General features: G+C 43.8%; 1 protein-coding gene across 3 annotated transcripts in view; it reads right to left on the bottom strand.

Moving 5' to 3' along the window:
- The window catches only part of gpr4 (G protein-coupled receptor 4), a 40,412-nt gene that overhangs the window by 13,738 nt on the left and 14,120 nt on the right, over positions 1-12,554 (bottom strand). The window contains exon 1 of one of the 3 annotated variants that reach the window (XM_046389897.1): positions 11,967-12,317. The exons of the other annotated variants lie outside the window; for them this stretch is intronic. The gene's annotated coding sequence lies outside the window, so the exon portion shown is untranslated. Of the gene's footprint in view, positions 1-11,966; positions 12,318-12,554 lie in introns of those variants that run through there. 3 annotated transcript variants of the gene reach the window in all.

Below are 12,554 nucleotides of genomic sequence, written 5' to 3'. Positions count from 1 at the left end.
TTGTCCACAAATGATGAGATAATGGACCTGAGTGCCATGTAACAGCTGAGATTAAACAGTTCAAGTTCATTCAGCACCGAGTGAAACTGTTCCGGGGACTGATTAATGATGAATTTATAGCTCTGTGGTTTTGTTTTGTTTTTAGTTTCCCAGTTCATCGGATGTCAGAACTTCCTGAAGTAAACGAATTAAGAGATCACTGACCCGACTGCAGTGAAACACAAAGTGCACACTGGAGACCCCCACGCTGTCACATTCCCACCAGCAACAGCATGTCGGTCATCTCGACAGCCCAGCTTCTCTGGTCGAACACAGGAACATGTCAGTGTTCTTACTGCACGTGTCCACCCTGCAGCTTGTCCAGAAAACCCATTTCAAATCTTTTCCCTTTTCTTACGAAATATTTTTGTCCTCCTTTTTTATCTTATAAATTTTGAACTTTTAGTTAACAACTTCTGTTTCAGTTTTTAATGTTTTTGTTTTCTGTTTCTGTCAAAAATTTAACAAATACCTCAAACGTTAATACATCAGGGCTCAAGGCTGCTTTTATTGACTCCCATAATGAGAATTATGGGATTACAATGACATATGCTGGTTTCACACGGTAAAATTAATATTCTCTTTCTGATCTTTTATATTCACATAATTCAGAGCATGTTGTAAATACTCATCTGGGCCTGGCACTTCCCTCCCAGGAATCGGTCCAGACAGCTTGCCCACGGTTGCAGTGGGATATTTTCTATACTCAGTTTAGTGCTTGTCGTAAATGCTCAAAGAGGAGCGCAGTCCCACTAAGTCCTCCGGGGAATAAAAGAGTAGAATCTTCTGGAGGAATATTTCAGGAGGAATTTAAAGGTCTGGAGGGAGCTGAAGAAAATTAGGACAACGTTTTGTGAAGAAACAAAGACCCCAGCGTGAGAGGGCTGTTCCCAAAGCATCACATTTTCATGCCCCTCAGAAACCTTTGGACTGGCAGTCAGCGCTATCATTACACAATGATGGTGGTGACTGCAAGAAGCGAAAGAGATGTCCAGCGTGCAGGTTTCTTTACCAGCCCGTTTGGTTACAGCCAAACATATTTTTTTAACGTTATTAATTCCAGGCTGAGAGCTGCACTCTGCCATGTTTATCTGGCCGTGTGTCACTGATTATCACTTTTTAGGAAACCCATAATTCACTTCTGGGTCACAACTTGTATCCACAGCAGACATATTTTAACATAAAACTGGCATATTCAGCATTGTAAGCTGACAGTGACAATAAAACACAGTCCAGTCTGTTCTCGCACTCTCCTGCCTATGAGCTCTGTATGGTGAGAACACACAGCTCAGTCGTCCTCACATTAAATGAAACTGCTTTGGGTAAAATCAATTAAAGTAGCAACTAATTCATCAATTATTCTTAAGATTTTTGTTTGTTTGTTTTTTGGTACTTGATTCAACAGTGAATTTACCTGAAATAAATATCAATGTCTTTTTAATAGCTCAATATTTTATCATCTGATCATCTAACATCAATATAATTACTGTTTTATTATTATTATCATGACATATATTAAGCCATTTTCTCTCTCATATATTGGCATTACATAACAATGTCAGATGACGCATGACTACATGACTACAATAGCAGCAGCCCAAACATTATTTTTAGCATGAGGGCGACAAAGAAACATTTAGAAAAGTCAGCTAATCAAACAGGACGGCGCTCTGACACGCTTTCGCTTCAAGTGTTTTTGCACTTGCTTGCGTCCTCAGCAATACACAAGCAGAATCCTTGGCTTGATCAAAGTGATCTTTTCTCTTGAGGAGACGATGTGTCGTTATGTTCCTCATCGTCCACAGAGATGTTGGCAGGGAGCAACAGGTACAGTCTGGTGGATGGATGAAAGGGGTGGATGTGGGCGTTCGCTTCAGCAGCCAGCCACTGACAGCCACAGAAGGATGGAGCCGCCTCCACACTCCTCGCTGAATTCCCTTCAGTGTTTATTCTCTGTTTGTCACGGCTCAAACTAGACACGGCGGCTGTATATACATATGTGCTGTATACAGAGAAGGAAAAACACCGGCTTAGCTATTTAAATCAGACTCTGTGGGCCAACGTCTAACCTCACCAGTATAATTCATCCTTTGAATAAGATCTGATTGTGCTCATGGCGCTTGACAAAGCCACAAAAATAGCACTGAATGGGTTGTATTTCAACGTGAGCGCATTTCTGTAGACAAAACACATGAGCAGCGGGCGTAGCAGCTTATCGTGTTATACAAAGACGAAGCAGCCTCAGGTTTCACCGCGTTCTGCTCCCGCTTCAATCGTTCACGTGTGATCGCAGCCCAAAGTAAAGTCCATTTTCTTATGTTTTACATGTAACTTTGTCGATTGAGCTGTAGGAATTAGCACATCTGAGTGCTGCGTTGCTGTTGCTGCATCTAATCTAACTGCATCAGGAGTGTGGGAGTCAGGCCAATGAAATTTGAGCACCACTAACCAGTATTGCTCAGAGGTTCATCTGCTGCTATTTTTAACTGAGTAATTAACCTCAATTAAATAATGAATGATTGACGTTAGGTTTCAGCTAACATCGACTTTTGCTTTAGCACACTTTCTCTCGTGTGCTCTCGTTCTGTTCGACGGGGGAAATAAGAGTCAGATTCTGCCTGAATGGATACGTGCGACTTGTCAGCTGCATGTTGTAATGTGCTGCCCTGCATACTGGAGGAAAACACCAAACATTAACATTAGTTAATGTTAACGTTAGTATCTTGACGACAATTTGTGTTTGATTTCTCTTTTGATGCATGACAGATGGTGCCACAAATGCCTGGAGAAACTACACAAAGTCAATAAAAAAAACAAAAAAAACAAAGCTGATCCATCCATCCAAGTGGAGGCGCATCATCATTACATTGTGCTTATGATCAGCCAGTTTATTATGTAGATGTGGGTTAAGGCTGATACACTGTAGGCATTTGGTCCTAAACTTCTGGCAGTGTCAGAAGCTGTTCATGACGTGTCTCACAGTACTGCCTGTGACCATCACTGCAGATTAATGAGGTCAGGTCTCAGCACAGCTCAGGACCGGGGACCAACCCATCATCCAGTGTGTCTGCGGTTCCTTTATCAAGAATCAAGTTAACTTTCGAACTGTGATTTCTTCTTCTTCTTTTGTCCATTTTCTTCTTACATCAATGACCTTGCAGTCAAACTAACAGCAAGTCAGAAAACTATCAAACAGGCAGGCAGAAGAGGAAAAACCTTTGTGCATCTCTATAGTAGTTTTCCCGGAAAAAAGGCCTGTGCACAATCAGATAAATGATAAACTAAACCGGCGGTTGTATATTCAACCATTACTTCCACATAGTCAGTTCCTCAGTGGACCTCTGCCATGGCGCCAGACTTGTTTGTTATGAGACGCGTACTACAACTGCAAAAGCAGAAAAGCAGCAGTGCAGAGTAGCTACAGTAGCTGTGGTTTATGGGACGTATCTGGTGGTGGTAAACTACCGTACGCGTTTCTAACATCAACGAGGACGCACTTAAAACAAAGCTCGGGTCGCTTTCTCTTTGTATAATTTGAGCTTCTCACTTTTATTGACAAGCTTTATCGCAAAGAAAACATCAGTTAAACAGCTTTACAACCGACTTTTCCCTGTCAATACAGCAGTAAAGATAGGAGATGAGATTAGATAAAAAGGTAATGATCCCCTGTGGGAAGCCTGAGCTCTTTCTGCAACAGCTACAGCTGGAGTACAGCACTGATAAAACACAATGTTGTATCACAAACAGCTCATACACACTCATTTGCCAGTTCATCAGGTTTACGTGGTTAAACCTAATGCAGCCTAATACAATAGTCCTGCAGTAAATCCAACCTTCATGAAGGCCATATTGTTCCGTTTTAGGGAAGCGTTCAGGACACTTTCTACAAAGTGCTGCGCTGCAGGACCGCACCTGCTCCTCCTTTCGCCAAAACCGGCTCGGTCACACTCACCCAGACTGCAACTCAGGATTTTCTTTGTGCCGAGTTTCAAGAAATTAGAGACCATATAAAGTTAAACAGTCGTGACTGCCAACAGCGACGGAGACGGCACTTGGGCTGCGTCTCCTGTCCTCATGGCTCACAGTTTGAGACATGTGTCCCAGAGGGTCCTGACTGTCATAATGAGTTGTAAACAGGAGGGAGGACGGCTCGATGTCAGCTCCCATAAGTGTGGTGGGAAAAGCCCCAACATCATCCTGTCAAACCTCGCAACAATAAACACAGAAGGAAGGGAGACAAAGAGAGAGGGGGAGAGAGGAGAGGAGAGGAGAGGAGGGGAGAGGAGTGGAGAGAGGAGAGGAGAGGAGAGAGGGGGAGAGGAGAGGTGAGGAGAGGAGAGGAGAGAAGAGGAGAGGAGAGGAGAGAGAAAGGAGGAGGAGAGGAGAAGAGAGAGGAGAGGAGAGGAGAGGAGAGGAGTGGTGAGGAGAGGAGAGGAGAGGAGAGAAGAGGAGAGGAGAGAAGAGGAGAGGAGAGGAGAGAGAAAGGAGGAGGAGAGGAGAAGAGAGAGGAAGTAGGAGGAGAGGAGAGGAGTGGAGAGGAGGGGAGAGAGGGGAGGAGAGGAGAGGTGAGGAGAGGAGAGGAGAGGAGAGAGGAGAGGAGAGGAGAGAGGGGGAGAGGAGAGGTGAGGAGAGGAGTGGTGAGGAGAGGAGAGGAGAGAAGAGGAGAGGAGAGGAGAGAGAAAGGAGGAGGAGAGGAGAAGAGAGAGGAGAGGAGAGGAGAGGAGAGGAGAGAGGAAGAAGGAGGAGGAGAGGAGAGGAGAGGAGAGGAGAGGAGAGGAGAGAGGAGAGGTGAGGAGAGGAGAGGAGAGGAGAGAGGAGAGAGGAGGAGAGCAGTCATGGGGTCAGCCTGAACTGTGTTTGAGTGTTTATGCAGATTCCTGTTCTTCTATCTTTATGAGGGCCTGTTTGAGTCTTGGACCTTCTGAGATGAGAACTGTTGGAAAGTGAGGACATGTTGTGAAGGAAACTCTCCACAGCCGGCACAAATTGTTTCAATTGTTTGTTTCAATGTTTGGGGCTAAGAGAGGTTATGTCAGTGAGGGACCTCACCAGAAGAGAAGGATAAATATTGGCCTGTGGATGCTGTAAACAAAGCTTAATTAAGAGCATGAGATCGACCACAGCAAGCCTTCTAATCACCGTTCTCTTCCCTGCACATTCCTTCACTGTTAATGAGAGGATAAACTGAGACTGATGCTCTGTCAGACGTGTTTGTCAGACGGTCGAATAGCATTACAAACCCCTTCCCACACACACCTTTCTGATGTCAGATCAGAGGAGGCCGACAATCTGACATTCAGATCCACTTTAGGGCATGATTGGCCATCTGTGCGGAGGACAGGAAGGAGCCAGGGCTTGAACTTCTCTCTTTGGCTTTATTCATTTATTCATACAACGATTTGAGGCTCTTCTCGTCAAGTACAGCACAAATCTCTTCCAGAAAAGAAACTTGAAATTTGAATGAGGCAGTCAGCTGGGTGGAACATCTAGTTCTCATCAAGCATAGCTGTAGCCTCTTCATTCGGCTGCTGAAAACCACCAGGACATTACATTACATTTACTACATAATCTTTACAGTCTGTGTGCATTGCAGGCCTGCAGTTCTGGGACAAAGGCATTACGGTACACTGTATGAAACATGATGCCTAAACTGGAGTAATATGTGAGGCAAATTTACACAAAGTTGAGTAAACTACCACAGAAAAGGTTAAGGTCGCAGGAAAACATCACAAAAATTGGGTGATGTGGTCACTAAAGTCAAAAAAGTACGTCAGTGGTTCAACTTCGACCGTAGTCGTACACAAACAGCGTTGTCTTGTGTGATAAACGATCATCACTGACATTTAAGATTCACTTATTTTCAGCAGTTTGATCGGCAGCCTCCAGATGGCTGATGCTTCTTGTTTGTGTTTTATTTTGCTCCTGTGGGACTCGTGGGAGTCTGCGCTGCTTCGGCCGTTCTTACTGTAACTCCCTGAGCAAAAAAACGAATAAATAAATCAAAAAATCTTAACGCACCAATAAACACCCACAGCTGAGCTCAGCCTTGTGAAGGTGCCCCTCCCAACCACTTTACACAAATACCTTGCAAATGTGTGTTGTCACACTCAACTTGCAAATACGACAGAGATCGTGCTGTGGCAGAGATGCCGTCTGAGCGTGTTCCAGTGATGCTGCTGCAGATTAGCTGCAGGTGTTATCTACATAGTGGAAAGTTGAGTTCCAGCTCATTAAAGAGAGGTTATTTTGCAAAGAATCCTGCCAAACCAGTTATATGACAAGTACATGACCCAATCTGCAGGGGGAGGGGTGAGTGTGCAAAAGGGAAAGTCATCAGTTTAATTTAGGCAGCAAAACAATAATCTTTTTGATAGTGATAGGTAAAGAAAATACCCATTTTTAATCAATGGGACCCTAAAAAGTCATGTGGGCTAAAAGCGTTGGACCTTCTCTGTGACGACTTCATTCAAACACATCATCGGCATCAAACTGCACCCTGTGGCCTCTCTGTCAACAGATTTCTTGCATCATCGTCCCCCCCAAGCTGATCTAATCCGTGAGTTTGTGTGGACGTTTTTTCGTTTTTCTCCGCCGGCAGTTTGTCTGAAGCCTGGAAAAGAGATATTCCTGCAACAGTCACAGTGTTAGCCCATTCGCTGTGCTAGCACAAACGCAACCAACATCTGTGGCGAGCTCAGACATATCTGCTGCGTCACATGGAGGCAGGCCAGCAGCTGTAACACCAGCGCTCATGTTACACGGAGATAAACGATCAGATGTGGCAGGGCTGCAGCTACAGAGGGTCCCTGACGACGCCACGGGCTGCTGTAAAACATTTTACAGATCTGATTTAGAAATGTCAGACTTCTAATGAAATTAAGCTCATGTCAGTTACGCTATAGGAACAACTCCTGCTGTACAGAAGACTGCAATCTGATAGAAACAGTAAAATACAACATGATGCTGCTGCTTCCAGCAATGCTCTGTAACACTGCATATTAACAACAATGTAGCCACAGAATATCTAAAAACACAGAAGGTCCCTTTCTGTGTGCGAGCAAGAGTGTCATCTATAGATACACTGTGTGGACAAAAGTATCCAGACAGACCTCCTTATGGGGCTGTGTCTCAGGGTTTGGGCTCAGCCTCTGACTTCCAGTGAAGGGAAATCTTAATGCTTCAGCATACCAAGACATTTTGGACAATGCTATGCTTCCAACTTTGTGGCAACAGTTTGTTGAAGGCCCTTTTCTATTCCAGCATGACTGTGCCCCAGTGCACAAAGCAAAGCTCCATAAAGACATGGTTGGATGAGTTTGGTGTGGAAGAACTTGACTGGCCCACACAGAGCCCTGACCTCAACCCCATCCAACACCTTTGGGATGAACTGGAACGGAGATTGTGAGCCAAGCCTTTTGGTCCAACATCAGTGTGTGACCTCACAAATGCTCTACTGCATGAATGGGCACAAATTCCCACAGAAACACTCCAACATGTTGTGGAAAGCCTTCACAGAAGAGTGGAAGCTGTTAGAGCTGCAAAGCTGAATTTCAAGTCACTGCTGGTGTGATGGTCAGGCGTCCCAATACTTGTGTCTATGTCTACATAGTGTATATGCATTCAATGCTACACTACATTTTGTTAATCGTGTAACTTTTAGCAGTTTGTGCAAATTCCAAACAGTGGGTGGTGAAAGACTAAGGAGACCAGTTTTACTTGCATTTATTCCACTCAGATGAGAGTGAGTGGGTGAGAGTGAGGTTTCTGTTGTTGATGTTAATTGGTGCAAACTAAAAATGAGGTCACGTGTTGCAGAAGTTTGAGAACTTCTCCTGTAATTCTTTAAATAAAGTTCCCTTCAGTTTCAACTTATCCCACAGTGTGCTAATCGTACAATGGGTAGATGATATAATTTGCTGCAGTTTCCATGATCTGTGCAGCACCTTGTTTAAATTGTTACTCTCTTACAGGAAGTGCTGACAGACGTTTGTCACTGGCAGTGCGGCTGCCGCCCAAGGTTACAGTTGTTACAACGATCCATCAAAGCCCTAATCCTTTTACAGGTGAGTCACAACAAGACAGTGACTTCAGATTGGATTACGGTGAAGATGATTGGTTATATCTGAACCAAACAACCAGACAGTATTATTAGAAAGGCTCAGTCTGCAGCAAGGTAATCAGTTTTTGTAATATCTTTGGAGTAAAATGCACTACTATGGCATCTGACTTCAGCGTCCCTACAGAGTGTGAGTCAGCACAGTGCAGCAGTCATCAGCCGAGACCAGAACATGTCTGTCACGCAGTCTCACCTGTGTCGTATCTGTAGAGCTCAGCAGGAAACCGGTCCACAGTGTGTCATATTGACCTGCACTGGTCTCTGCAAGGTGACTGGAAGACGTCACAGGCTGTAAGTCATGTGTGGAACACTGTCGCTTCAGATATGGTCCTTTGTTAAATGTCGTCTCTGTGTCCCAGTCGGCACTTTGCCTATCAAACAGTCAGAATCAGCTTTACTGATCACATGTGTCTGTGCATACAAGGAATTTGAAACCCACAGGCCATATACACTTTGGATAAATAGTAGAATTAGTTTGCTTGTTGGTTGTGTTTCTGTTTATTGTTTGTCACGGATAAGTTTAGGCCTGAACGATATGCCAAAAAGTCATACCGCAATTATTTTGAGATATACTGCAATATGAGTCACGTCTTTGTGGGAATGAACAATTTTGCCTTTCATTCTCACTGGAAAAAAAAAATTATGAAAAATGATAATGATTTGTTTTTCTGAGGTCCGCGCCAAACAAGCATGTTCCCTTATGTCTGGAGAATATGATTTTTTTAAGAAATATTCAAATAACGACAAAAGAAAAGAACAAGTATATGAATAGGAAGCCTACAAATCAGGACACACTGATTGCATCCACAAATGGACCGAAATCAGTTACTGAGAACAGCATGGAAACAAGACAGGAAAAAATGTGCTCAAATCTGACAAATAAACACTTGAAAAGTTTCTTTCCCCAGGCCATCTCTCTCCTGAACAAACCATCCCAGTTCCAGACCCGAGGTGGATCCTGAACTCACTATAAAGGATTACATAGACCAGGAGCTGGAAAACATTGCTGGAGACGTCTGGAACAACCTGCTTGGATGGATGGATGGATGGACAAATAGATGAATGGGTGGGTAGACAAAAGAAACTGCAGCTCAAATGACCCCATTTCTACAATACTGCACATTTTTGAGGCAGCGATTTTGGGTTAACAGGCCACAACAAGTAAAAATAAATTCAAACAGTGGCTCCCCAAGGACGCATCCATCCACCGCTTTTTGTTTATTCTGTACACAAACGATGGTGTCTTCTTCCAAACTAATCGATTTGTAGTGAAACTCTCCGATGACTATTCTCAGTTTACTCACGAGCAAATACAACATCAGCAGTAAATCTGAGGTGAGCAGGTTCACGGACCAGCGTGATGAGCAACATCTGCACATCAGCGTGATGTGCAGATGTTGAAGAAATTATTTTAGATTAATTGGAGACGATGGGATGACATCAGACATTCAAGGTGAAGAAATAATAACATTCGGACATGTGACCACTTAGCTCTCTTGCTGATAATAATCTGCGAAGAGCAACAAAAGAAATTTCTTTGCGTGTTTTTCCACAGCAGGTCAGTGAACATGTCACGCAGCTACGATCTCAGTGAAAACAACAATCAGGACAGGATGTGTTGCTGTTATAGCGCGGCCCGAACACGGCGTCTGTCACCACAGTACATGTTAGACAAGATGACGGAGCTGCTGAGAGCAGCAGGAAGCAACACGAGAGAGCGACCACATGATAACAGCTTCCAGCCATTCATCAGCTGCTGAGCTGAGTCATGAGACTGAAGCCTGAGGACCCACGCTGTCATCATATGGCTGCCTCACCTGTGTGTGTCTGTGTGTGTGTGTGAGTGAGAGTGAGACAGAAAGAGGGAGACAGGAGAGGACAGCAGGACTTGTCTGATGATCGATTAAACAACCTTGTGTACAACACGGGACAAAATTGCCAAGTCTGATAAAAGACACAGAGTTCAAAAACAAGACAAGAAAGAAAGAAAGAAAGAAAGAAAGAAAGAAAGAAAGAAAGATGCTGTTGAAAGCTGAGACACAAAGCATTTCCCAAAGCTGACAGCAGATGAAATCTAATTTGTCAGAGATGATGTTACAGACAGATGGAGAGAGTGAAGAAGAGATGGATGAGGGATTCTCCTGAACCAAACGCCGCCTTTCGTTCACACAGACCGAGATATCACCTGTTATTCAGACATTAACACTGTAAACATCTTCACACAGCTGGAGTTTTCCCAGTATTCTGTGACACAGGCAGCAATGGTACCAAAGATATTCACATGTTAAGACAAACTTCCTGTGTGGCCATTATGTGAGCGAGGCGTCTTATAACAACTACTTGGTCAGGTTCAGCAAATTCTGTTTGATCCCAAATAGCAAGGGTTAAAATGACAAGTCGACTAATTGTTCACATTGCCAGTCTTGCACCTTAAGACTTTGTGTCATTGTAAAGTGACCAGGGATCAGTCAGAGGCTGAGCTTCAACACACCAGTCCTCCAGGTTACGGCTTCAAATTGTGCCAGAGAGTGTGAAGCAGCTGACTTCCACCAGCAGAACAGATATGGCCGAAAAGAAAGACAGGTAAGGAAACATAACTTCAGTTCCTTCCTCAACCTTCTCTGTAGAGAAAACTTTGTCAGGACTGATCTGAAATTGCACAGCTTATCCCTGACTTTGCAGATTTACGACTACACTCGTTCACACGCTAATGTTCTTCCTTCCTGCTTTGTCACATAATTTACTCTGAGAAGCATTTCAGGAATTTAAGGTGCAATGCCAGACGGGGTAACATACTGCAGCCTTCACATCACTCCACAATGCACAGCACACACTAAGATGTAGCATTCATGTCTCACTTCCTGTTTCTATATCAGGCTCCAGGAAGCCTAAACTCAATCAGCCAGCTCCATTAACATCCACAGCCCCCATGCTGACCAGCTGCATGTTTACAGTAACACAAAGCCATAAAACGAAACAAAGAAAGCGTCACTTGGACACGATAACAAGCGCTTTGATCACTTGTGTTAACTGCTTTGTTAATGAACTAGCCAACAATTCACTAGAACCTTTTACACGTTTCGTCTTATTGCTGCCACAGTCTGAAAACTCAACGCTCACGCATCGAAAACCTCTAAACTCTCAGCATGCTTCCACTCTTCCACTAAAATATAAATTCTAAAGCATATTTTTACAAAACTCTGAACACCAAATCACATCACTGAGCACATTTTGTTCACCGGGTTTCAAAATCCTGCACCCTAATTACTAGCTGGTCTGACTCACTTGTCACCTGTTTAAACTCGGTCACCTTGTCAATGCGTAAATGATGAGGCCTCTGGTGTGTAGAGGAGCTGCGTGGAGATCAGAGAGGAAGAGTGAGAGCATGAGGAGGAAGAGGAAAAGGGAGTGGAAGCCAACTCTGGTTGACCATGTACTCAGTCATGATCTAACAATGACCGAAGCTGGGCCACCAGTCCAGAGCCTGAAGATCTTTTGTATTTGTGCACTGATTTCACTAGCATAGTAATAAAACAGCCAAAAAAAGAGACTTCGTGTAGTATGGCCTCATGAAGCCAAAACATACTGTATAAAACCACGATTTGCTCACAAATACAAAACTAGCCGCGTGCGTCAGGATGTTTTGTTGTCCCAAGGTGGGAATCAAACGTCTCCATTTTACAACCCGAGCAGGCTGAATGGGCTGAAAGAGTCCGCAATGTTCATACATAAACGCACATACGCACTGTGACCACAATAATGCAGCACCAAGATTTACAAGAGTTGAAGACAAAAGTTCATATTCACTTACATCATCATCTCATCGTTAACCTCCAAGTCGAAGTTCTGTCCAGGCTTAATGTTTCAGTACAGCAGTGATGAGTAGAACCTGCTGTTCCACTGCATTAAAACCCACACATGTTGCACAGACATTTCCTTTCCACCACAACACGATCGCATAGTCCTCTTAACTGCATGATCAGGTTATGATTCTGTCCTTCCTGCTTATTACTCTGCAAGAATTTTCCAAAGCTATACCCACGCGCCTCTGGTGTTAGCGATGCAGACTACTGATGTTGTGCAGCGCATTCCTTTCACAGTAACATGAACCTGGATAACAGCTCGCTCTGCTTTACTCAAAATGGCTGATAGTCAGTATTTGGTTGATTTATCGAAGTTGATTTATCGATCAGAATTTGTGTGAAGTTCCAACAGCTGAGGTTACAGAGACACTTTGATGCTGTTTGTTTTGTTCAGAATCCCCAGTCATCCCACAGTGCAGTGCACAGACACAAACTACACATGTGGCCGTCGGCACACAACCGAAAATTAAATTAGAAATTAAATATTAGCTAGCAAAGTAAGCTAGTTGTGTTTTGTACACGTAATTTAGCTTTTC

Source organism: Scatophagus argus, chromosome 5, assembly GCF_020382885.2.
Source record: "Scatophagus argus isolate fScaArg1 chromosome 5, fScaArg1.pri, whole genome shotgun sequence".
In the NCBI taxonomy this organism is placed as follows: domain Eukaryota; kingdom Metazoa; phylum Chordata; class Actinopteri; family Scatophagidae; genus Scatophagus; species Scatophagus argus.
Note: the sequence above shows the minus strand (reverse complement) of the source record. Positions and strands in the feature narration are given on the sequence as shown.